Here is a 25,447-nt window from a genome sequence, read left to right on the forward strand (position 1 = left end):
GAAGAGCTTGTTTTGCTCAGTCTAATTCATCACTTGTCAGTAGTGCACTAGATAGAAGAGGCCTTATAATAAACTCAAGTTCATCTCTACAGTGACTCAGCTGAAACTGGTAATTGTATCTGGGGGAAGAACTTTATTTTGCAGCTGCAGAGTATCTATTGTTGTATTGGAAGAGCTTCTTTGTCTTGTACCTCTGCAGATATTTTCCATGTAACATTGCAAGATGCTGCCCTTCAATGCTGAAATACCTCAGCCATGTACCCAGGAGCCTTTGCTGAAAGGGAGTGATTTATCTTGGACTTAATGTTCTACCAATCATATGGGTGTAGAAACAAGCAATGTCAACAGTTGTGAATAAAACTCCGTAGATATTTGAAGGTGGAGGAAGTGTTGGGCTGTCTCATTTTCTACACAAACAGTTAAAACGGTCCTTGTGAGCTAAAACATGAAACTGGGGAGATGAGGCAAAACTTGCTGCTGCTTTGTCTTGAGAATTTTTTTCCTGAGTTGCTTCTTGCATGGGGGGGGGGGGGGGGGGCGGGGGGAGGGCTCCTGCCTCTAGGGCTGTCAAAGATTGCTAGGTGAGGCAATGTCAAATAAGTCAGCAATGTGGAGTGCAGTGGGTGGCTGGTTCCTTTCCATCCAGTGCTGATGGGCCTTGACAGGTCATATAGTCTTATGTAAACAAACCTGACAATTAAAATGTGCTCATTGATCTAGTTGACAGAAATGCAGTGTAAGTTTTCCTGAAGTCTGAAACAACAGTTCCTTATATGAATTCTTTTCCTGGAGATGGGTCTATGCTCCCCACTTTCTAAACAAGAGAGGCTAAAGCAGTAATTATTGATGCAGAGAATTCTTACTTGCCTGACAGCCTGGTTAATGGACCAGTTCTTTTTACTTCACGATTGATTTTATTTTTTCTCTCACCAAAGTATCCACTCATCTTTAAGGTGTAGATGTGACTACAGATCCTAACTGAGCAGCATTGTCTTAACTGGGTTGAACAGTTGGGAAGGGAAAAAGGGGAGAGTTACTTTGTGAATGGAGCCTAAAACTGGGCATAATGTACAGTTTTCAGTGGACCAGGAGAAGATAATCTTATGCTACAGAATATCAGCAGCCTTTAGGGGAGATGAAAAATTCCTCGTACCTGCTCACATTTTACAGTTGAAAAATCAAGAAGGCAAAGCAAGGTATTGATAAAATGTAGTACGTATCACTTGGGTAGCTTGGGAACAGGGCTGAGCCCAGAGACCAGGTCACCCAGTAACTGTTACATCTCATAAGAACGGTTTCTTGAGGCTTCAAAAGATGGTTCTTCAAGTATATACTGTAGCTACTCAAGATGAATTGCAGTCAGCAAAAGTACCTGTTTTCTAGTGACTTGGCCCTCCCCAGAATTTCAAAGTAGATTTCTACTTGTATCTTCTCAGTGGGCCTTGGGAAGATAGAAGCAGTTCAACCAATACTAACAACAACAAAAATAAAATAAAATAAAATAAAAAATTAATGTGTCAAGGGTGGGAAGTAGGAATTTGAAACTGGGGACACAAGGAAGCTGGTGGAAGGGATTCTAAGATCAGTGTAACTAGAAGTGAGGCGGGGGGGGGAAGGTCAGTATGGTGGGGTTTTTTTCTTTTGTTAATTAAGAAGATGAAAACACCAAAGAATAGGGCCTATTGCAAAAATGCTTCTGTTTATAGACTAATTTCTGGTTTTAGTTCAGTGGCCATGAAAACCTTCACTGAAACAAAACCATTCTCACTGTAAGAGAAATTGCAAGTTGTAGGTTTGATTTGATTAGGCTTTGAACAAATAGCTTGGCTTCAAGGTTAGGCACTGTCCCAATGGCAGAAATAATTAAGCTACTTTTATTTCACAGTATTAACCTTATTTTGGTGAAGAGACTGAGGCCTTCTGAAACCTTCTGAAATACAGAGCAACTATGTCTATTATCACTAAATGCATTGTCTTCATGTAGTTCCTAATACATCCTAGTCCTACATCATGATGTTAGTTTGCTGGTGCTTGGATGAGATAAGTTTGTTATTTTCTTAAAACAGCACTCCCCAAAACTGCGTGTCTTTTCAGCAGAATGGTAGCCATATTCTTGGCCTTAAGTATTCTTGCTCTCGAAGCCAAGCTCACTCTATTCAGTGCCAGTATCTTGCACCTTCTGAAAGTAGGTAAAAATAGGAAGGGGAGATGCATAGAAAATGAGAAAAAGAAATTAAGTTCTCTTGCACTTTGTTTGCCATCAGAGTAACTATTGTTCCTGTGTCCATGGGAATGGGAATATCCCTGCAATCTTTTGTATAAAATTGAGCAATTGACCACACACTGGATTTAGTCAGACTATTTTCCAGTACATGTACACACTAAGCTTGCCTGCTAAACATGGGTACATGAGTTACACACATGGAGAGCATGGAGTTAATGGGGTTGATATGTATATTACAGCTACTTTGTGCTATGTAATTTTCTTCTGTTGGAACTTGGCTACTTTGCACAGCTAAATAAGTGCTAATCTGTGTATAACTGAAATGCATATCTGGTTTGAAAATACAGGCTTTAAAAATGACATGAAAAATTATAGAGTACCTGACTGATATTTTTTTTTCCTGTGGGCTGGTTTAGAAAGCCCAGTCTGCAGTAGAAAAACAGCTTTTATATATATAGTTACAAAATTTACCAGTATGTAAAGGAATTGGTAAGGAATAGAACCTTCTTTCTAACTTGGGAGTTCCTGCATATGGATTAGATGATGGCAGATGACTTGATGTGCTAGCTCTTCTCTGCCTCACTATTTGTGAATTGCAGCAGCTCATGTCACTTGCAGATCCAAGAGTCAGGGTAGCTTTCGCACAACAAAATTGCTGGCCCCTTATTTCTCCCCTGTTTCTTTGCTACTCATTAGGTTTTAGATAGATTGACTTTTCATCCATGAAGCAGTAATTTAATTTTCAGCACTACATATATGTATTTTACTGCCAATTTGCAGTGTGCTAATTTAGAGTGGAGCTTTTCCCTATTTCCACTTTCAAGAACCCTGTAGGTCTATTATGAATGCAGCTACTTAGCAGAAAATGTTTAGAATACAATGTGAAAGGTCAAGTGTACAAGGGTTTCCCGAGAGCATTTCAGGAAGGATGAGTTTTATTTGGAGGGGTACAGAAAGGGATGGAACTTAAAAAGGAGTCTTTAAATGCTGAGTTTACAACCACAGCTTGTAGAACACTCATGTAGAACAAGAACAGGCTGGATAGGAAGGCTGCAGTTATAATACATCTGTACAAGCAGTTACTGCAAAGCATTAAATGTATCGGCTAGATTACTGTTTTCTGTCAGAAGGTATGCTCACCAAACAATCTACATAAGTCAAGGTCATCTGTACTGATAGTCCTAACAATTGGTTACTTAGAGCCGGAGTTTTTCTACTTGCAAAAGCACTTCACTGACAGAAAAGGTATTATCTGTTGTGATCTGGGAGAGGTCAAAGAGAATAAAGAACAATCAAATTAAAATAAAATCAATATGGTGCATATCTATAGAGCCTTATTTGAGATGATTAGAATGCAGTATAAGTTAAGGCTGGGATAAAGGTGGTGCTTCAAGTACTAGTTAGGAATATTCTGCTAGAGAAGAACAAGAATAATTTTCCTTCAAATTCTTTGTACCTCAAAAATCTGACTCACTTCCAGTCACTTCTGGTTGCAAGTAACACCTTCTAATGCTTTTGACAAAAAAAAAAAAAAAAAAAAAAAAAAAAAAAAAAAAGGCCAAACCCAGGAGTTCAAGACTTCAGTAGCTTCGGACTCTTGCCACACTGGAAAAAAGAGTTTTAAGTCCTTGCTTTGCTTGCTTCAGGATTAAAACATATGGGGGGGAAACAGTCCTGGTGATTATGTTGAAGTCTATTCTTATTCCTTCAGATTTTAACTAGAATTTCCATCTTCATCATGAGAGAAGTTTTCACTGCAACTTGATAGTTTTTTGATGAAAGCTTTTTTGTTTCAGGTGAAAGAACATCAGAACCCCGCCAGAAGTGCTTATTGCCTTTTACAGGTATGCCGAGAATACCAGGCCTTGGCTTTCTGCTGTCGTAGTCAGCAGAACTCCATTGATTTGACTCTAGTGCCTAGCAAAATTATGTTTACCCTGCAGAGCTTAATTGAAGGAGAAACGGTTGACAGGCTGCAGGACAGAGAGGAAGCCACTGGGTGGCAGATGAGACTAAGCTACACAACATCTCAGCAAGTGGCATTGTCTTGTGCTCACAACAGGTACAGGGAAAGAGACCTGACAAAATGTACCCAGGCTCCTTGCTGGTATCTTCTAGCGGATTTGTCAGGAACTGGAAAAGCAGAGAGGAAGGAAAAGGTTACTGTAGACCTAGTAATAGACCTAAGTATTCTGTGGTTCAGCTTGAATTGCTACACAAGAATTGCATTGAGAGTCAACATAATCTAATGTACCATTGGCTACTTTAAAGAAGGTGAAATGGGAAAAGAGCTCTGATTATTTTTCCTTCTCTGGTCTACTGACAACTTAAATACTTGTATTTTTCTTCGGTAAGGTAGTAGCTTATTCCCATTTTCTTGTGGTGTGTAGGGTCTCTTATATTCTGAACTCTACTGCCTCTCCCTTCACTGTTATATCTGTGACAAGGTTATGTCGGCACATCAGGATTATAGCTTTAAAAAAAAAAAAAAAAAAAAATTCCAAGTTGCAGTGGGGTTTCCTCTGATGGGACAGCTCTCCATTCACATCATACTTAGTTTGCTAGATTGATTTCATTTAGGTTTTCCTTGATTTATGGTCCCTGATGTTTGGGCTGTAGTCAACTCTTCAGCTTATTACTTGAGGTCTCTGCAGCAGTCTAGCGCCAGTGCATTCCCAGGTAGCAGCTCAGCTGCCCACCATGAACCAGGGAGATGTGAGATGTGTGGCTGCAGCCTTGTGGGGGACCTGGATGAGGGCCACATGTTGGTGGAGGAGCAGTGTTGTCCCTTCTCTTGGTCTCCCTGTGTGCCATGGGGTGGACTGGAGCACCTAGCATACCACTCGAGTTCTGTTAAAGCTGCCCCTTTAACTTAAAACCTCTTCAGCACATTCTCTGTGAACCTGTTAGTATCTAAAAAAACCACAACCCAGAGCAGCATCTGGTAGGTGAGCAGCAGACAGCTTGTTATAATGCCAGTAATAAAGTCCAGTTATTCTTTTCCTAGTATCAATGAATAATCTAATTTCCTCCTATACTGAGGGATACTGTTAATTGGCTAAAACTAAAGTATGGGGACTATGTGGCTGGTTAACAAGAGCTGCCTGGAGACTTGAGGCTTTGCAGGTTTGGGAGAAATAACACCTTTTTTAAGACCACATGGATTCCTAGATGACAGCATACAGAAATCAAATAGCAGGGGAAACATAGGCAGTGCTAGTCACTGAAAAAGGAAGGTGTTGCAAAACAATTCTTTGCTTGGTATTTTGAAACTGTTTGTTTCTGGTGTAAACTTCTTTTGTAAAGCAACCAAGTGGGGGACAGTATCAATGACCCTATGTTCTCCTTTGCAGATAGAGCCTGGGATGTGCATGGATTCTTATTGTTCTGGAAAAGTAATTTACAGCTGAGTCTGTTCTCTGATTCATAAAGAGCATGGAAATCATTCACCTAGGGCCTGAATGCTCTGCCATGGGATTCCTTTCATGTTTAGAGTAAAGCTTATCTGCCATGTGCTAACCCTTCTCTCCATGCTGCAAATTAAACTAATTAGCAAACAAAAGCCAGCTTGTAGAATTTCCATCGAAGCTGCAAAAGTACAAACAGACAAAGAAGCATCAAGGCACTCTTTCCTTCTTGTTTAAACATCACAAATGTCATTGATCATTTTTCAGAATTAATCTTGGAAAGTTAAAAAAAATCTAATAGATAGTGTGAAAGGCTAGGCAGTGAAAAACCATTAAGGTGAATGTTAATGCAACTACTCTGGCTGTTACTGGTAGTGATTCAAGCAAACAAGACACTTTGCTGTAGCTTGACTGAAGAATATTTCTATGATACAGAGAAATGAAGGGTGTAGCATAGTAAATGCACTCTGAAGAGCCATTTCCTGGAAGCCATTTTAATTTGTGTTGTAGCCCATCATTAAACAAATCATGGCTGCCCCTTCTGTGCTTTTGTGCTGGGACTTTCCTTTCTTTGCTGTGAGCTGCAGCAATGTGGGGTTCCTGCTGGGAGAGGAAACTTTCCAGGAAGGTGTAGATGCTAAAGAAAGCAAAGGCTTGCTTCTTAGCTTATGCAGACTTTTGCTTGAAATAACAGCTCAGAAAACAGATTGTGATTGCTCCTCCAGTGATGATTTAGGCTCAAATTTGTCTGGGAGAACAACTCAGTGACTGATTTTTCCCATTGTGAGTTGAGAGGTTTGTGGATGGCTTTTTGTGGTAGATCAAAATCTGACAGGTTGTTTAAAGGTACTTCTCTTTCACAGTGACTTGTTTTCCTTGCTTTAATGCATTATGGGCATCAATTTTTTATAATTTTTTTACTTATTTTCTTTTAGTGCCTCTTGTTCTTGGTTGGATTTAAAGGCTCTGATGCTCAGCCGTGCTGAGCTCCTGCATCAAGTTACAATGAGCAGATACTGCAGAACTTATGGGCTACCTTACTACCAGGAGATCTACCTAGATGGTCAGCTCACCTGCACTATCTCTGTGTTGGTCAGAGCAGGTTGTAGGAAACAGTCCAAGTGAAGAGAGTGTGCTGACACCATGTGCTGTTACACCCCTCTTCTGAATTCTCCTGTGTTGTGCTGTAAAGATGGATCTGTCTGTGAAGGCCCTGTTATTTGGCTCATGACAGGCTGACTCATGAGCACCACAAGCTTGGATAAATGGCAAGATTCACAAATGTAAATCAATCATCAGTGGGCCTGAAGATTGGGCTTCTCTCAAGATAGTGCGTGTTGCCATTTCCTTCAGTGCAAACAGTACTGATTAAGCTCTGAAAAACTGAGTATGGAAAGAATATAGTACTAGTGCTTTCTCCATGAATAAAACATGTTTTTAGGCAACAACTCTTTTTATGCCTCAGCTGGGGTTGAACTTTGCACAGGTCAGACTCTTACAAATGTCACAAACATGGAAATTTTTGCACAATTTATATATAACTATGTAAATAACCTAATTACCAGTCCAGATTTTGCCACTTTCTTTTGACATTAAAGACAGCTATGAAATACAACTATTTTTTAGTGAAAAAAATGTATTATATTTGTACTTGATGTTAAATGAGTCATGCAGTGAGGCAGTGGATAAAAAAGTTTGAGAGAAGGAGGTAAAACTATTTCTCTACGGTGTCATCCCAATCTTCATTGTATGAGTCATGACAAAAAAAAATAAATATGAAACTGACTCCAGCTCTGCAGCAGGAGTTCTTCACTGGGAATAAAGATGTAGAAAACAATCCTACCCCACCAAGTTATATTCCAAATATGCTATGTATGTAAATATTTTAAAATCTTCCTTTCCTGAGTTGAAGCTCAAACAATCTGTGCTCTAGCAATGATTTTTCAAACCCATGTCTGCTGATGAAATTTGCAGGACTTTGGATATACCCAACCTCTTGTTCAATGATGTTTTTTTTGTGGGTTTTTTTTGGTTACTGAGTTATTACTATTTGATGGGAGATACTGAGAATAAAGTGTTGAGATTAAAACCAAAAGTGAAAGTCAAAATATTTTTTAGGCAGTTTAAACTGCCTTATCTCCCTCTCCTAAGGATTGCTTCAAACCCAGGGTACTATGCTGCTTCTCTAATCCTTACAGCTGATCAGCAAAGGCTGCAGTGTCTTAGAAGCCAGGATGCATCAGGACAGCAAGAATTTGTGGAGGTTAAGAAGAGTTAGAATGATAACCTTGGCTGTGAGGAAAAGGAAGACATGTAATTAAAGCTATTACAGGCAAAGTGGAAATAAAACTGCAATAAGATCACAGTTTGGGGAGGGCAAAGGAAACAACAACAAAAAAAAGCCCTTTCTGAAATGCATAAGGTAGCTTTGACAGGGAAGCTCACTTCAGAATTGTACCTGAGGTGTCTGTCTCAGTGGTAGCTGGTCTGATCTCACAGGGAGACTGTTCAGCCTCTGACCCCACTGTCCATTCTCCCATCAGTCCTCCTGAGGCTGTTTAGAGGTAAGTGATGTCTTGTGCACCACATGCTCTCAACTTATCTTCTCCTTTCCCTCTTTGCTACACACCTTCTGACTACCCTTGCCGGTATATTGGAGCATGCTGCAAGAACAGCTCTGCTTCGGGATGTTGCTGCAGCCCCTGGACATAGAATGCTCTTCCTGCCACCTGGTCATAGCTCACCCTTGGTCCCAAAAAGAAATACAGGAAGAAATCTGGTTTTGTGTTCCTGTCTTTTAGCCTAGTAAATATGATGTCACTAACTGCATTTCATAAAGGGAAACTGTACTAGTCCCACTTGCACTGCCAGCTCTGAGATATTTGTTTCTCTTTATTTCTCTATGTATCATTTCGCTATTAAGGAGGTGTGAGGACATCCTTCAAACAAAAAAATTCACACTAGGTGGATTATTAACAGAAGGGGGGGGGGGGGTCCTGGTTTGGGATGCATATTTCCTGACATACCCAGATGTTCTCTGAAATTCTTGTGTAGATTCAGATCTCCTGCTCCCTGGCGTTTCTCATGACCTGAAGCTTAATTAGGATGTTTGTTTTAGCATCGAAATTTTTAGACATGTTGATTTTCCTTGGGCATGGTTTCTTGAAGCCATCTCCTGTCTAGAAGGTAAACAGAAGCACTAATGAAGTGTTAATGATTACTCTAGTATTTAACTTGGCAATAAACAAATAGCTCATTTTGAAATAATGCTACCTTTCCCAGGAGCAGTGTGTGTGAGGGTGAAGGGCTTGGAAAGGGGGAAAGAGGATGATATGAAGCCTTCACTCTATAGATTTTCATCTTACAGGACAGCTTTTTTTTATATATATTTATGATACTTGATGCTAGATGTTACAGATACATGTAGTCTGCATATACATGTGTGAGTAATGTCTGTAACTCATTACTAGCTTGTAGGAAACACTGTCACAATGAGAGCTAACTTCTCAGAGCTGATGGCAGGTTTGTGCTGCTGAGGTGGAATTTGGGGGATATTATGATAGCAGGATGACACAGGAATGGGAAATGGGGGTAAAAACATAGTCTGGATTACTAAAATGAGGTTGTTCCAGAAAACACTGCCACCTCTTTTATGTTTGAATTAAATTCACATATGTCTGGATATCACTTAAATTTGCATGTAAGAAAGGCACTATAGGGGGTTATTACAAGAAGTTGGGGGGTGTAGACAGAAAGAACCAGGAAAGGGAAATCCATTCAGAATTTTCTACTATTGATTGTTAGTTTTAAGAAAATGTATTTCTGTAAGAGAAATACTACAAGAAGACAGACTGTACAAATTAAACCCGTTAGTGAAAAAGTTAAACAAACCAAAAAGTGTCATTGCAGAGAAGTACAGAAAAGTCATGCAAGGGGTCTTGGACTACTCTGAAGACTTGAAAACAAACCTTTGCCTAGTCTAGGGCCATGAAATTAACAGTGCATAATAGGAGCACCTGCCTGGGGCAAGTGTTGTCTTTTTTTCAAAACCGGACATAGTTAAGGAAGAGTGGATGCAGCTTTAATGCCTTTGCAAACAGTGGGGGAAATTCCACTGAATACAAACAGCAACCAGTACAGAGGAGACTCATGGGAATGGAGGAGATAGACCCCAAATTAGACAGAAAGAGCATGTGGAAGCTGGCAGATGGGTTTGAGTGACTAGGGAAGTAAGGAGCCTTGGCCTTCACTGCTTCTTTCAGGAGAACGATAACTTTTTCTATAAATGCAATAACAAGTGTTGGTGCTCAGGGACCCTGTAGGACCTTTCCAATGGCATGCTTTTATTCTATTGCTTTTTGTGACATGGTGCCCTCTTTGGAACAAAATCTCTGCATGAGCTGCTTGCTGCACCTTTCAGACCAGAATATAAGTCTCATAACTTCAGGCAAAAGCACCACTGAATCAGAAACCACAAGTAAGTCCTGCATGGACTGCAAGTGGCTCACTTTTAAAAAGCTCTGAGCTAATGTACAGCCAAGTTAATCAAATACTATGATTACAAATACATAAACATTGTACAGGTTGGGGGAGGGGAGAAACTGCTGACTGAATATTGGCACAAAGCTTTGAAGGGGTGAGGGACAGTGTGTTTCAAACACGGTGCACTAACAAAATGGCAAGTGGAATGATTTAAACTCTTGTTGCTTTTCTTCCTAAGAGTGTTTTCACTGAAATGTATTTCTCTGAGTGCCTGGATGCATTAGGTGATTTGCAGGTGTGGTAGCCTGTGTCTAGATGTCTAAAGTCAGAATTTGGGAGGGTCATCTTGTCTTTTCATCATGAACGAAGTGTAACAATGTGAATGGTCTTTCTGCATTATTTCTTAAAGTCTACTTTTGGTAAAGTATTTTAAATAACACAAAATGTCTTATGATTTGGTATGCAGCAGTGGACAGCTCTTCAAAAAGCTATTCATTTCTAAAGATAGACAATGTGTCTAAAACTCAAGTAGAGTTTCAGCCTTGGCATGTATGGAGATTATACAACATCAGAAGGTAAACGAGTTGAAGATTTCCAGGTATATACTTGCAAGCTGGTGAGCAACAATTTGCTTAGAGGTGCTGGTTTTCCATCAGAGAGCAATAGAGCAGAAATACAGAATGGGTAAATGTTTGCCAGAGGAAAACTTGTTTGTGATGAGTGCTTATCATGAGTTGGGTGGTGAGGGCAGCTAGCATATGTCAGAAAAATATTAGTTCTGTTCCCTCTGTAGTTTATGTACCTATCTTAGCAAAGTGCATCAGAGCCTTAATTCAGATTCAATAACTCTGCCTCACATTGCTTCATGCTGGAAATATAGACTTTTTCCAGTGAACTACGACGAACAGATGCAGTTGCAAATAGCTAGCAGATGTTAGAAGCAAGTGAGCAAGAATCAGCTTGAGGGGCCTGTCTGGGGGGAGCCAGCTCTCCCTGGAGTTAGGAGACAGGGAAGGAACTGAGGAGGTTTTCCCTAAGGAGATGGCAAAGAATGCTGGAATGACATTTTTAGCTTAGTTGAAAAAGTACCCACTAAATTCCAGCAATCTCTTCTATTAAACTCCACTTCCCCCCCTTTTTTTTTAAGACAGTCCAAGCATCTTGTGCTTGTTTGGCAATCCAGGTGAGACTGCTATCTTGGATATATATTTATGGAATAAGAATGGCCCATAATTATTTGCCTTAGTATCCAGGAGTTGTCTAATATCTAAAAAGAAAGTAGTGGCTTTTCTGCTACCTCTTTGCAGAACTGGAGAGAATAGGAGAAAAAGATAAATAGGAATAGGCCATGTGAAAAAGACAGTGGCAAGAAAAGCACGATTAGTCCCAACTTCTTTCACTGCAGCTCTGAACGAGCCGACTGTCCCTACCTACCAGTTTTGTGGAAGGTTTCAGCAATCTCTGCAAAGGGGTGGGCTACTGGATTAAAAGCTGAAAATTACTGTTGTGGGCAAGATGCTTCCAATGATGGAGGTTACCTAGTTTGTTATTTTATATAAGGTTTTACACATGGAGCATTAAGAAAGTTGTTAATTTACAGAAATCTATTTTTAATCTGATTGTGAGACCATGCTGTGCTGTTGTGCTGCTCTGTTTCTTGGAAGCAAGATGTTATGAAGAATCAGTTACTCTTGTGGTTGTTTTTTTTTTAAAAAACAACAAAGAAACCCCCAAACAAACAGAAAACACCAAAACCAAACAAACAAAAACCAAAAAAAAACCCCAAACTAAGCAAGACAAAAAACATAGATCCTCATTATTAATCAGGAAAATCTGACTGTGTAAAGTGCAGGTGCACAATGGACTTCAAAGCAGGTAGTTTGCCTCTGTGCTATTAAATACGGATGGATTGGGGAGTGGGTAGAAAAGGCATTGTCATTCAACCTGGGAGCCAAGGCTCCTGATGTTGTTAAAGGAGAAGGTGGTAAAACTCTGCTGATTGCAGCAGAAATCACAGAATAACTGAGGTTGGAAAACACCTCTGTAGAACTAGTCCAATCCCCTCCCCCCAAGCAAGGTCAATTAGAGGTTTTTTAGGGCTGTGTCCAGTTGGATATTGTCCATCTCCAAGGGCAGAGATTTCACAGCCTCACTGGACCACCTGTTCCAGGTTCTGTTAACCTTAAAGGTTTGGGGTTTTTTTACTGTTTCTTGATTAATACAGAATTTCCTGTTTTTCAGTTTGTGGCCATCTTGTCCTGACACTGGGCACCACTGAGAAGAATCTGGCTCCCTCTTTACTAACAATTCTGTCTGCCCCCCTGCCTTGTTTTTATATACACTGATTCCCCTGACCCTTCTTTTTTTTGAAATCCTCATTTCTGATGCTCCAAGCCCTTCCTAATTGTAGCCATTAGCTGGCCTCACTCCAGTATGTCCATGTCTTTCAGGACTAGCCCTGGCACTGAGGTTGTTTTACCAGTGCTGAACAGAGAGGAAGGATCACCTACCTTGACCTCCTGGTGAGTCTAAAGAGAAATATATGCAATGATATAGCGTGGGTGAAGTCTTTTTCCACACTACCAGATTCTTGCCCCAGCTTGGACGAGCATGGTGCCTGAATGCTTCTTGGGTCTCTGTGTAAATATGAATGCCAGGTGAAGCAGATCTGGTTTTGCAGCTCCCAAAAAGATACATCCTCTCTAGAAAGAGATATTGTTTAGGGTACTTCATTTCATCAAGTTTTTTTACAGCCTGTGCTGACCTTCTCCTGAGTGCTGGCTTTTGTGAAGTACCTGGACTTCCATGCATGTTGTATAGGAAGGGAGTCTAAATGAGGGCTGAGTGCCCCTCTTTTGGGACCTAGGCATGCCTGCACCCTTGTAGGGGAAGGGACCCATCTTAGTTTCCCACCTCTAAAGAAGTGCAGTATCCTTTCTATATATTGCAGCATTCTTTTGAAGGAATGTTCATTAAATGAGCTCAGAGGAGAGAATAATGGCCACCATTTAAGTATATATTAGATAGGATAAAGGATCAAATAAAAAATATAAAACAATATCAATCAGACATCTACCACAGCCCTTGCTGGGGCTGAGAATCTTCTAGTGAGTGAGCACTTCTATAAATGGTAGTATGGTATTTGACCAGAGGTTAGTTATTGTAAATGGAGAAGGAAAGAGAGGCTGATAATCAATATTATGCTTGCCATCAGTTAAAACCAGTCAGCTGAAATAGAGGAGAGTGCTACCTGATGGCAGCTTTACTTTATTTTTAAAATAGGAGAAGTGTTAAATGTAGAGACCACTTTGGTATTATATTAATGAGGTGGGGAAATTATTCCTGCAGCAGGATCTAACATGAACCTAGCTTCAGTACTAGTGTTTCATTTACAGCCAAAAAGCTATTGTATGTCTTCTGAGTGACTGAACTGACACTACTGGTCCTTGCTACTGAAAAAATCCTGTACAAACCTCTTGGGGAGAACCTATTAACAGTTTGGCATTAAATCTATACTGAGTCTAGCCCAGCTGCCCTGCTTTGACTTGTAGTTGTGGCTGATGTAAAGCTATTTAGTAGGGTTTTTACTGCTACTTTACTGTAGTTGTTGTTACAAATTTCTGATCCCATGCTACTTAATGCTGTCTGTAACAGTACCTTGATCCAATATGATCTCTGAAGTCCAGATGATTTTCTTGAGATTGCCTATACTCTTAAAAGCAGAGAGTAGTTTCCAGAGCAAAATTAAATACAATTATTCTCTTCTAGGAGTTATGCCTCTTGGCATGACTGGTTACTGGTTACTGGTAGATCAAGACTTTACAACCTCTTAAGAAGGTAGAGGTTTGTTGGAGCGGCGGAGGAATGCACATAAGTCGACCCAATATGAGTGATAGAAGTGATACAACTGTATTTGCACGGATAGCTCATATTTATACAGTTTGCGATAATTATGCCTACTAGTCCTAATATGATTGGTACATTTCTAATGTTTATTCATTACTAAAACACACCCACTTGTGATTTGCAGCTATGCGTGTTCCGTAACTTTCTCATGGGAACTTCTTCAAAAGTTACTTGTGAAGTTATGCCAAGGTCACACCATCCCTGTCTTTCTCCTGATAACAGCGAGACCAGCTGTTGGTTTTCTCCCAATATCAGTAAAGCCAGCTATTTTCAGCCAAGGCCTAGTCTTGTTGCTCAAACTGACATTCCTTCACACAGAACTCTGCTCGCACAACTTTTCCATAGACCCATGTCCTTTTTCAGCAAGCCAATTCCCAACAGAGGTTGGGTCTGCCACACTGTCTGCACCCCACTGTAAATACTGTCCCTTGTGGGTTGGTAAGAAGGGGCATGGAGGTGGGAGATGCTACCACTTCCTTTGAGTCACCATTGAAAGATCCATGCAACCTTTCTGACAGAGCAATTTCCTTCACTTAGGAGCAGACCTCTGTTCTGTTTCCCTACCACCAGTCTAGGGTGTTTTCCCTGCTATAATAGGCAATGCAGCATTTTTTGAGTGAGGCTTTCTTATGGCATTTACAATTCAAGCACAGAATTGTTTTCTTCCAGAGCTCTTACTTTCTGTAACTAGCTTTGCGGGCTGCAGTGAAGTGGTACTTTGTGGAGGGTAGCATCTTTGTTTGGGGGATGATAGCAGTTTTATGCACTTAGCTTTGCAGCAACGTAGAAAACTTGTTGTCTCTAGTACCTGAGTGACAAAGCAAATGGTACACAAAAATAGCTAATCCTGCACCCTCTTTTCCTAATGGTCCCGAAGAGTGATTCCTTTTAATAAAGTTCAGTTCAAACATTTAACTCCTAAAGGTAGAAATTGTTGAATACACTGTCTTTGTCTGCAATGGAATACAAAATCATCTGTCTGTTAATCCAAGTGGAAGACTATAACCTGGCATATGGATAGGTTCAGTATGTGACTTGATTTCCAAGTGTATGAGCAGAAACCTGTAACTAAATGTTTTCAGAGTTCTGCACTGTGTGTTCAGACAAGACTTGCATGCTGGCTCTGTGCTATATTGGTTACCATAAGCTGTGGAAGGAAAAAATGATTTGATCACTGATTGTATGTAGTAATATACCATGCATTCCCAATAGCGCAGATTTGCCTTGTGTAAAACTGCCAAATCTTCGTATGGTCAGCTTCTGTACTTCTGGACTTTGACGGAACACTTAAGGAGTCACAAACAATTGAATTAAAATCCACAGAAAATCCAGGTTTTATGTTTCTGTCTGATCTTAACCATGTTATTGCAAGATTGGTGAACGCACATGTATTTCGTATATCTATGTGTAATTCTTGTCTCCAGCTGTTAAGATATACCTTTGGGGAAAATCAAATATCCAAAATACTATTCTCACCTTTTCATTTTATCTGGTATCTATTGGTGACTCTTATTAGTATGAAAAGTGTCTGACAGTGCTGTCATCACAGTGTCCTGACCAAAAATGAGCTATTACAACACATATGTGAGTGTGATAAAGTATGCTTATTAAATGAGCAGATGCTGTGAAACTGGGGGAAAAAACATTGTGTTTACTGTCCATAACAGATCTGAGTAATGCCAGTCATTCATTTCCTTGGTTACACTGATTCAAATGTGAGCCCTTCCTGAAACATAATCTGTGAAATGATCAGGCTTAAAAAAAATAAAAATAAAAATCAAACCAAGCAAATATTCCTCCCCATATTCCAAAGGAAAGCTATTCAAAGACTGTTTTGATTTGTTTTTCATAATGTATGTGCCATAAATATGTTCATACAAAAATCAACATATAGCCTAGACTAGGTATATGTGGTTTAAAAAATTAGCTATATTCTTCTGAAGGCAGATCTGCCAATGTGGTAACTCTTGGTAGGGCACAAGGATGATGCTGGGAAAAGAACTGTCAGCTGATGTCGGTGATAACTTACAGCAGTTCCACTGCTGACAAAACAATTTATGTAACCTTGGTACATAAAGGTACATATTGATACCAAGGGTATGCCCTTGGTATCAATAAGGCTGCATTTAAAAAAAACCAAACCAAACACCACATCCCCACACCCCAACAAAAAAAACCAAACAAACAAACAAAACAACCCACTGTAGGCCAGCTGAAAACTTCCTTCCAGGTAGGGAGGTCTTTTGGATATTTGGTATCCCTGGGATCTTCAGGTGAATGAAGTCTTCCCATCTAGGAAAGAAAGGATTAAGGGTCATTGTAGTTGGTTGAATGTAGAACAACAGATGGGGTCCTCTAACCTTGTGCGGAGACTAAAGTAGCTCTTAACAGTTTTGGGTGTCAGCTAACTATACAAGTGCCTGACTTTCACCACCTCCTATTTTGGTCTCTCACTAAGGAGATGAGGCTGAAAGACTGAGCGCTGGGGACAAACATTTTTAATACAGGATGTGTTGTTAGGATTGGATTTTGTTTCGTACAGATGCAGTGGCTTTCACTTTTGAGAGTACAGGCTGATGTAAAAATATATGAAGAAACAATGAAAATAGATGTCTGTATAGCTAATCTGGCTTCAAGTTCATTCTTTATCTAATGCTAGTGCGAATCTGAGGCTCTTGTCCTTTCAGAGGAGAGAGAAGAAAAAAAAAAATTAGAGGTAGTCATTAGAGATCCTCCCTTCTGATTTTTTAGTTTTGTTTTATCTCACAATATACTAGTATCAGGTTGCCTGTCATTTCTAGAAAAATTGAACCTTTTTGTCTTCTTTACATCTGTAATGTAAAGGAAATTGAAGAAAAATCAAACTCTAAAGGAAATGGAGTTTATGCTTTTATGAGGCAATTTTCTGGCCCTTATTTAATTTTAAATTACATTTGATAGATAGAATAAATTGTGATTTGTGTTTCTTCTTTCCTGTATAAGAACAAAAATCTGGTACTAGTATTTAACATTTAGCTATGTTCTATGAGTAAATATTGCCTGTCATTCTGCAATTAGGAAAGGTAACAAACACAGAAAGAAGCACAGAAACTGAATTCAGAGAGATGAAGGAAAATATTGGTGAAAGCTTCAAGCATTTTAAAGATGAGTATTTTGATGCACTGTGAAACAAAGGCACTTTCCTGTGAACAAAAGAGAAGGGTCAAGAAACTGGAGAGTAAATAAGTCTTTGCAGTGAATTTCCAAAGAGACTTGACAATTTATCTTATTTTTTGCCTTCATAAGTCTAACATCGGTGGCCAGGAAGTAGTCAATTAAGACGATTAAATCCTGGACTTAATATCTCCAGTAGCCTTTCCCAGTGGCTGTAGTGGAGTCAAGATCCTAACTGTGTTCCTACAGAACTTTTCCTAAAATGGGTTAAAGCACATGGAGTGTGGATTATCAATAAAATAACATACTATCAACTCACTCTGGTTTGTCTAGTTATTGATAAGCATTTAACTGAACATCAGTGATTGTTTTACAGTTGATAGTGCTTTTTGTGGTCTTATGGAGATTCTCATGCATTGTCTGACTATGAAGTCTAGGTAGGAATCCTAATTTTCCAGGTGTTATCAATTAATATGTATAATATGATTTAAATAACCAGGGAGCTGTTAAAGTCCTGTGTACAACCACCATTAGTTATTATTTAAAACAGGGAAACAATAACTACACATGATATAGGGTTTAGGAACTAACTACTAGACAATGGGGCTTTATGTCTGTCAGAAAAAGTAATGGATTGTGGTCTGGTCAATAAACCTTGAAGAACCACTTGGAACTGCCAAGATTAGGGAAGAAGTAGGTAAAAAGTAATTCTTAGAGGGGGAGATTGTGACCACTGACTCATTGACTACCTACTTAAGTGATACCACCCACTCAAAAGAAGACAATGAAGGAAGAAGACAGAGTCTGCACACTAATTTAAATGAGGGGTGAAGAAGAAAGAATCAATCATTAAGGAAAATAACAATGAGTCTGTATTATTTAAGTGTATAAATGTGAGGATTTTTGAGACAAGAGTGTGCTGTCTTGAGACAGGCACCCATTCATTCGTATCAATGAAATTAATTTGAAAATACCTCAACTCTGTGTTATTGGCTTGCACACTGGGTGAATGAAACCTGTTTGTGGGACAACAAAATTATTGATCTTAGGTGGTAGCTTGGGAGATCTCAGACTAAACAAAGGCATTGAATTACTTAAGCATAATTACTATGTAGAATAAGTTTTCATTGTCTGTAAACTTAAAGCTTTATAAATTATCTATGTACTGCCTTATAAGAATAGATGAGTTGGAATTGCATTAATACTTCTTAAATCTAAAAGTCCTGACCAGAGAAATGCTGGGACATTTGTCTGCTGTACAGTCATGATGCTTGTTACAGAAATACAAAACCTTATTGTCAAAAGCTGTAAAACTTCTTTAATGGGAATTCTGGTATATTTTGAAGAACAGTTTTCCAGCATTCTTAAGACTTGTAATACTATTAAAAATACGTATGTAACCTATATCTGGTGTACCTTTAAAAACAACAGTGTCTACTTCCAGCATGCTCTGCATGAGGATGAGAAAGTCTAGCGAGTAATAAAGGGTATCTACCTGCTTAAGTTTGGAACTCCAAGAGAAACAGATGCATTTATTTTGGGCAAAATGCCACCTGATGCCCTTGTTTAGCACTCTGAATGCAATCTGGCCAGAGGATTGGATTGATGCTCCTGAGAAGTTTGAGTACCAAAGTAAAACAGCAGTGTTTCTCAAGAGCAGGAAGATAACGTTCCATAATTACAGATTTAGTCTTACTTTGGATTCTCAAAGCTGTTAATACTGTATAGCTGTGGCCAAGGGAAAAAACAATTCAGTGTGCTGCTATAGGTTTCTTCTACTGATTATATTCTCACTTCACTAAAACTGTCTCCTCCTTGATGTTTTTTGCCTTGTGCTTTCCTTTTTTATTGTGGCTTCATTAAGACCAATTGGCACAATGCAAAAATACCCTTTGGTTATAATCAAATTATTGTTTGGTGGAGCTGAGTCTAAATCAGTAACACTGCATTTATGTAGATGTAGCCTTGCTCTCCTGAGCTTCAAGGAGTGCTGAAATTCAATGGCTTAATAAGAGTGCTTTTATCTTATTGTCTTATTAAACTTGTGGCAATGTGTGAGCCTTTAAAAAGAGCTAAAAGGGTTTCTCTTTGCTACTGTGAGAGAGATGTCATCATTAGTCAAAGCTGAGTGCTTTTGAGTTGAACTTTAAGCATTCATTCCATAAAAGACTTCCCTGACACAGTAATTTCTATTAAAAATGCTAACCAGAGGGGTGGATTTTGTGTTTTCCCAATGCAGCATATTTTGTGCACAGTAGTAAATTACAGAGAGTGTAATATAAATTCATTACATAACATCATTACAGGGACAATTCTAGAAAGTTATGATGATATTTGGCCCTTTGAACTGCAAAGTCTGATCTCAAGTTTAAGAATCAGCAATTTCTGGCCTGGTGTCATGAGCAGCAAGCTCATGAGGGTACAAACAACCTGTAAGGAGCAGGTTTTTGTTTTCCTGGCAACTAGTTTGAGACTCATAAGGGTTTTTAAGAGACTTGTTGGATATAGCTTTTAGGTAAAACAGGAAATGGACACTATCCAAATTGAGATCTCAGCGGAGGACTATGTCACTTATAAGAAATGTTGGGTCAGAATCTGGTTATGGTCAGTATCAAAGATAGCTGAAAAATAAAAACAACATATTAACCCCATGTGTGTTTCTGACATGTCCCCTGTAACAGGGCCCAGGAACAGGAAATGAGAAGGAGGTTCAGTAGAAAATATGGGTCTAACTGCATTAGCTTATTTTCCTGGAGGATTATGGAGCCATGTGGATCGATGTAGCAGTGAATAAATAGCAGGACATTTCCTGGGAGTTTTTCTTTGTTTAAATTAATTTTAAGTAGATTGAAGTGTTCCTGACTTTGCTTCTACACATTGTGTGTAACTCAATGCTGTATTTAGATCTTATCATAGTGCGTCTTGGCTTTTCTTTACCCAGTACATGGGCTCTGAGCTGGATATTACTGGCTTTGCATCTCTGGTTTATCTGGAGTTCAGCTAAAGCTCACTTGACACCCAAGTGCTCTAAGTAGGGAGACACTGTTACAGGGGATTGGAAATCTCTGCTAAGGTGTTTTTTTTTTTAAGAGTTGGGATTTTTCTGTAAATGGAGAGCGGTCATCTGCACCACTTTGCTAATTGTAGATTATACTGTGATTAAAAGGATCAAGAAGGAGAAACTGGAAATGAAATGAAGCTTAAAACCAAAACAAGAACAAAAAGCCCATTGGGCTCCCTAGCAACAGGGATTTATAGAATTTTCTAGTGTGAGACTGCTTTTCGAGAATTTGCCCAAAAAACAGAATCAATGCTCTGCTTTCCACTTGGGGGGCATAGGAAAGGTAAGTAAATGAATTCACTGGCTCTGGGCATGATGATGATTGGAAGTCCAAGAGAGATGCTCTCTAGGGATCATTTACTTTAGAACTCTGCTTTTGATTCTTCAAATGACTGTCTGGAAATGTGTTCAGCTCTTAATTATGTTTTATTATATATTGTCTTGTTTATTCTGCCTTTTTCCCTTCTCAGAATTTTGTTCTAAAACTGAGGTCAGGCTAACCAACTTATCAAGCTCGGATCATCCTCTCCTTCTGCCCACTCCTGCGGTTCAAATGTGATGTTGCTTACTCAGTGACACAACCCATTGCATTGCAGGCATAATATGAAACCCTTCCTACCATTTCTGGGAATTCATTTTATTTTCAGAAAATCAGAAGAAAATACTTAAGTTGTATAAATTTTTTTCTGTGTAATAATTTCAATTTCCAACTACTTACTAGCCACTCAGTCCTTGTTAATATGTTTCACTTTATCCTCTTCCATGGCTAAGGGTTTGCTTTGTTTTGTGGCTGTCCTTTGAGTAATTCTTCTTCCCGTCTTCCCTCAGTGGTGCAATGAGCCAATTATAAACAAATAATGAGCTACTGTGGGGCAAGTGAAAATACTCACAGTATTGAGCTCAGCCAAATGCCTTCTCACTTGTTATAGATGGTTGCTGTTGCTGAGCTTATATTGTCCCACAGCTCCTGTCATGTCAGTCTTGAAAAGACATGGCAGCTCATGTAATCTTACAGAAGTTCCAGAGGAAAAAAGGTTCCCTAATGTTTACAGGATTTGGATTTCCAGTTCCAGGGTTTGTTTTGTACTACTGAGATTAATTTTTTACAGTGCAAGATACAAGTTTGGTTGGATCTCTAGCTTAAAACTTATCTGCTTCCCTTGAGCAGTAGAATAAGGCAGCTGGGTTTTCAGGAGTGTGTTTTAAAGGCTTTGCTCCTGATCTTTTGTGTAGGTGCCTCAAGAAGAACTGTGTTCTTCCAGTTGTACATACATGGAAGTCCTTAGCATCCCTATGAGGCTTATCAACAAATCCTTCCATTACAAAATGGCAGTTAAAGGAAAAAATGATCAGAGGTTTGTTGAGAGGTATAAATAATGTTTTTCCAACCCTGTGGCATTGCAAAAACACCTCCTTATATAAATTGCCTTGGTACACACTGTGCACCTCTCCTTCTGCTCTAGATATGAGAGGCAGCCTGTGACTGCACTTGGTTTAGCTGGCAGCACTGAATGCTGACCTAAATTAAAACTTCATATGCATAGGGACAGTGCCACATTAAGATTTAGTTCATGTGACTGTGTAAGATAATGGGTTGCTATGGTAAAAATTGCAGTGATGACAGGCCATGTGACGTCAAGCTAATGTAACATGGTTTTAGCAAAATGAAGAAAATACATTGAGAGAAATATTAGGCAGATATTTTGGATGAATAATGCTCTTTATAGTTAATGAAAGGAAATACTATTCTACCTGCATTACTTCTCTTTGGCCAGTGAATCCAAACCAGATGGGGCTCATGTAAACATCTGGCCATTTGTTCTGATCATTGTGCTCAGAAAAAATGGTATCTGACAGAGAAGCATTGTCATTTCATTTCATGCAGGCAATTTATAAATTTCCTAAGATTAAGCTGAATCACAGATGCTCCTGTGAGTGGAATAATAGCATGTTTAGAGGAAAAAACAAGTATGTCCAGGGAGATGTGCTGGTACTCATTATTGTTATCCAACTTTCTTAAATCTCCTATTGCTACTCTCTTGAGATGTATGAGGTAGTATGTCCATCAGTTTTCAAGATTTGCAGAAGTTCAGTGAAGCCTAGTGGTTTCACACTAGGCTTTATTAGACATTAAGCTGTAACGAAAGGGGCATATATGGGTCCTAAATACATTGTTCAAGTGAGCTAAGATGAGCCTTATTTTTACTGTGGGATCTTCTGGTGCCTGATTGTTCATGTAGTAGCAATTTTTAGAAAATGTCATACTATCGTACGTAGCTACCCTTATCACTGCTCATTTCATCATGTTTACAAAGTAAAGTTTTGAGAATATTTTTTTTAGCTAATTTTTCTCATTCAATACAGCTGTGAGTAAACGGCAAGAGATGCTGCAGTAAATGAAAACAATTACTGGGTTTTTAGTTCTGAGGAATGAAGATATTAGGAGATGTTATTATCAATTAATCAAGTCACAACATAAAACTTAGAAATACACTAAGGAATTAGTAAAGTACCTATTGAGGGGGCACCATGACATGAGTTCTTTATATTTGAATTTGACTTGAAGTTTTTACTCACAGATCTTAAGCCATTTTCTATAAAGAGGTTGCTAAAATGTTCTTCATGGCCTGGCAATGGGCAATTTATAAAGTAATAAATTAACATCCATAAAATGGTTATGTGGACTTCAAAAGTGGTAAATCTACTAGTTGTCTAAGGTGGTCAGCAGAAAATGGGTATGAAACTTGCTTGAGTCTGTAAGAGAAGCTTATTGGCATGGATAAAATAGAGAAAGAGCAATCTAGCATTTAAAGAATATTTATTATAATTGTAATTTACCTGTTAATCCCTTTTTTCTGAAGATAGCTACCCATAAGCTCAAAGTATGATATCACTTTTTTGTATTTTCTTTTTAAAAGATGAAGAAATCTTGCACTTGGCAGTTTGTTTACAGTCTGAGCTGATTTCCTGTCTTATGACTCTTAGACTGCTGGGCTGAGAGAAATGGTTGCAGGTTTCCTTTAACACTTGACTTTATGCCCTTCCATTCATCACATTTTATTGTTGGTGTCATCTTCATCCAGAAGAAGCTATTTTCAAAACATTCAGCTTTTCTTCCTCTGGTTTCTAAAGTTTTTTTCCTGAATGGGTTTTTCTCAAATCTGCTGCATGTTGGTTGAGGAATTTATCTATTAAATCCATAATATATAGACGGCTGCTGGGTTGCCTCTTCTCAAAGCAGTATGGAAGAACAAAAGTGCTGGTGGTGGTAGTGAACAACTGCTAGGAACATCTCGCTGATACTTACTAGTGCCTACTTATTCTTTGATGTTATGCTTGTCCTTCCATAGTCTTGTCTGGGTCCTGAGGTTGGCTCAGGCTAGGGTTTATAGGGAGTTATGACTGTCATCACTGGGAGGAACACAGTGTATTTTTTAAAATGTTTTCTAACAAGCTTTTATACCTTGGCTTTTTCTTGACTGTCTGCATCTCCACATTACATCCAAATTTACTAAATGTATGGTGTGTATTTAATTTGTTGGGTAATTGTTTTTTGTTTTCTGTTAATCCTAAAATTATTTTTACACAGCTCCTGGCTTTGCATTTATTTTTATCTGCCCAGTAGAGAGTTCTTTATAGTTTTGATGTCAGTGTCAGCCATATCACCCCATGCCTGCATGCCTTATACACCAGGGGATGTTCATGTGGGTGGTTTTTGTTTGGGGTTTTTTGTGTGTGATGGTGTGGGTTGTTGGGTTTTTTCTTGGGGTTTTTTTGGTGGGTTTTTTTGGGGGTTTGGTTTTGTTTTTTTTAAAGAATGAGTAGTCTCTTTTGGGATGTCTAGGATGTCTTCAGCTAAAGGGTGATGTGTGGTCTTTGCAGAGCAGCTGCTGGGATGAGCCAGCAAATCTTCGAGTGCTTGGCCTTCCCAGTCCTGACCCCAAATGGTCCCAGTGGATGCCTGGAGCTCCTTTTGAGTCATTCCATGCAGAAGAGACCTTATACCCCTTGGTGAAATCATGTGGCAGGTACCACAATGGGGATAGCAAAATATCAGCTAGTACCATTGAAGGAGGTCATAGTTTAAGTCTCTTTGACTATATGAAAAACCTTTATGGGCCCTAATAGGCCAGAGGGCTACTTTTTTAGTTCCTCTCTTCTAAGATATTAAGAACTCTGAGTGGCTTACAAAAACCACTAATAATGGAGGCTAAGGCACAAAATCTACTTCTCTATTCATGTTATGATGGCAGCTTTAAAAAAAAAAGCTGTATCTATATTCTTCCCATGTCAAAACAAAACAATGCTCTCTCTGCCCAACTGCAACACCAAAAATACCTTCAGTAGAATTTTAACACAGAATTTAACAGATTGAATTAGGGGAGAATTCGGCTATCAAGCAAACTGACAGATGGCTTTTCTACAAAGAAAGCAGTTAAGTCTGGAATATTGTGCCAGCGTCTAGCTATTGAAATACCATTGATTGGATTTCCTTTCCTTTCTTTACCTCCTGTCTTCCCGCCCAGGCTGCCAGGTTAGTTCCCTGGATACACACATCCTGGGCTGCTGCCTTCAAAGTCTGAGAAGCTGGTTGGTGCCAGATGGGGTTCAGTGCCCAGATATGTAGGGACAAGTAATGGCTTTTTGAGTCATGATCTGGTATAGTTTTCATAACTGCTGCAGTACCCTGGTCTGTGAGAGGGTTTCCTTCTGCCAGCTTGCCCCTACAGAGCCAGCAGTGTCAGCTGCAGTTGCACCAAGCAGTGTTTGAAACCAGTCCAGTGCTCAGTGTACCTTGCCCTTTTCTTGTCTCTTGCGTTTACTGCTGCCACGGTCTCCTCCTGCCCCACCTTCCATCTTCTCCACTTTCTGCCATCAGCTGCTCTTTTCCTATCCCTCATAATCACCTTCTTATTCTCATCCTATTCCAATCAACAGGCTGTATTTATAATGCTGAGAAGAGCAAGAACAAATTGAGAGGAGATGAGTATGAGAATGAAGACTCAACAGTGTTTTCTTGATCAGGATTTAGATGCATCATTGGAAATACAAAAAAAGACCATTCGTTGCACTATGTATTCTTTTCGTACAACCTTGTCTTCATTGTGATAAGATGAGTTAGTGGAAAAAACAGAGGGTTTTTTTCTGCCCTCTGAAACCACTCAATGAGGCCAAGTTCCCTAAGGAAGCTTGGAAGTAAAGGTGGGGTTTGGT

At 39.2% G+C, this 25,447-nt stretch overlaps 1 protein-coding gene across 1 annotated transcript in view; it reads left to right on the forward strand.

Annotated features, from left to right (window-relative positions):
- SNRPB2 (small nuclear ribonucleoprotein polypeptide B2) overlaps positions 1-25,447 on the forward strand; it is a 303,056-nt gene that overhangs the window by 56,797 nt on the left and 220,812 nt on the right. The gene's annotated exons all lie outside the window — the stretch shown is intronic.

Source organism: Accipiter gentilis, chromosome 5 (genome assembly GCF_929443795.1).
Source record: "Accipiter gentilis chromosome 5, bAccGen1.1, whole genome shotgun sequence".
Classification (NCBI taxonomy): Eukaryota; Metazoa; Chordata; class Aves; order Accipitriformes; family Accipitridae; genus Astur; species Astur gentilis.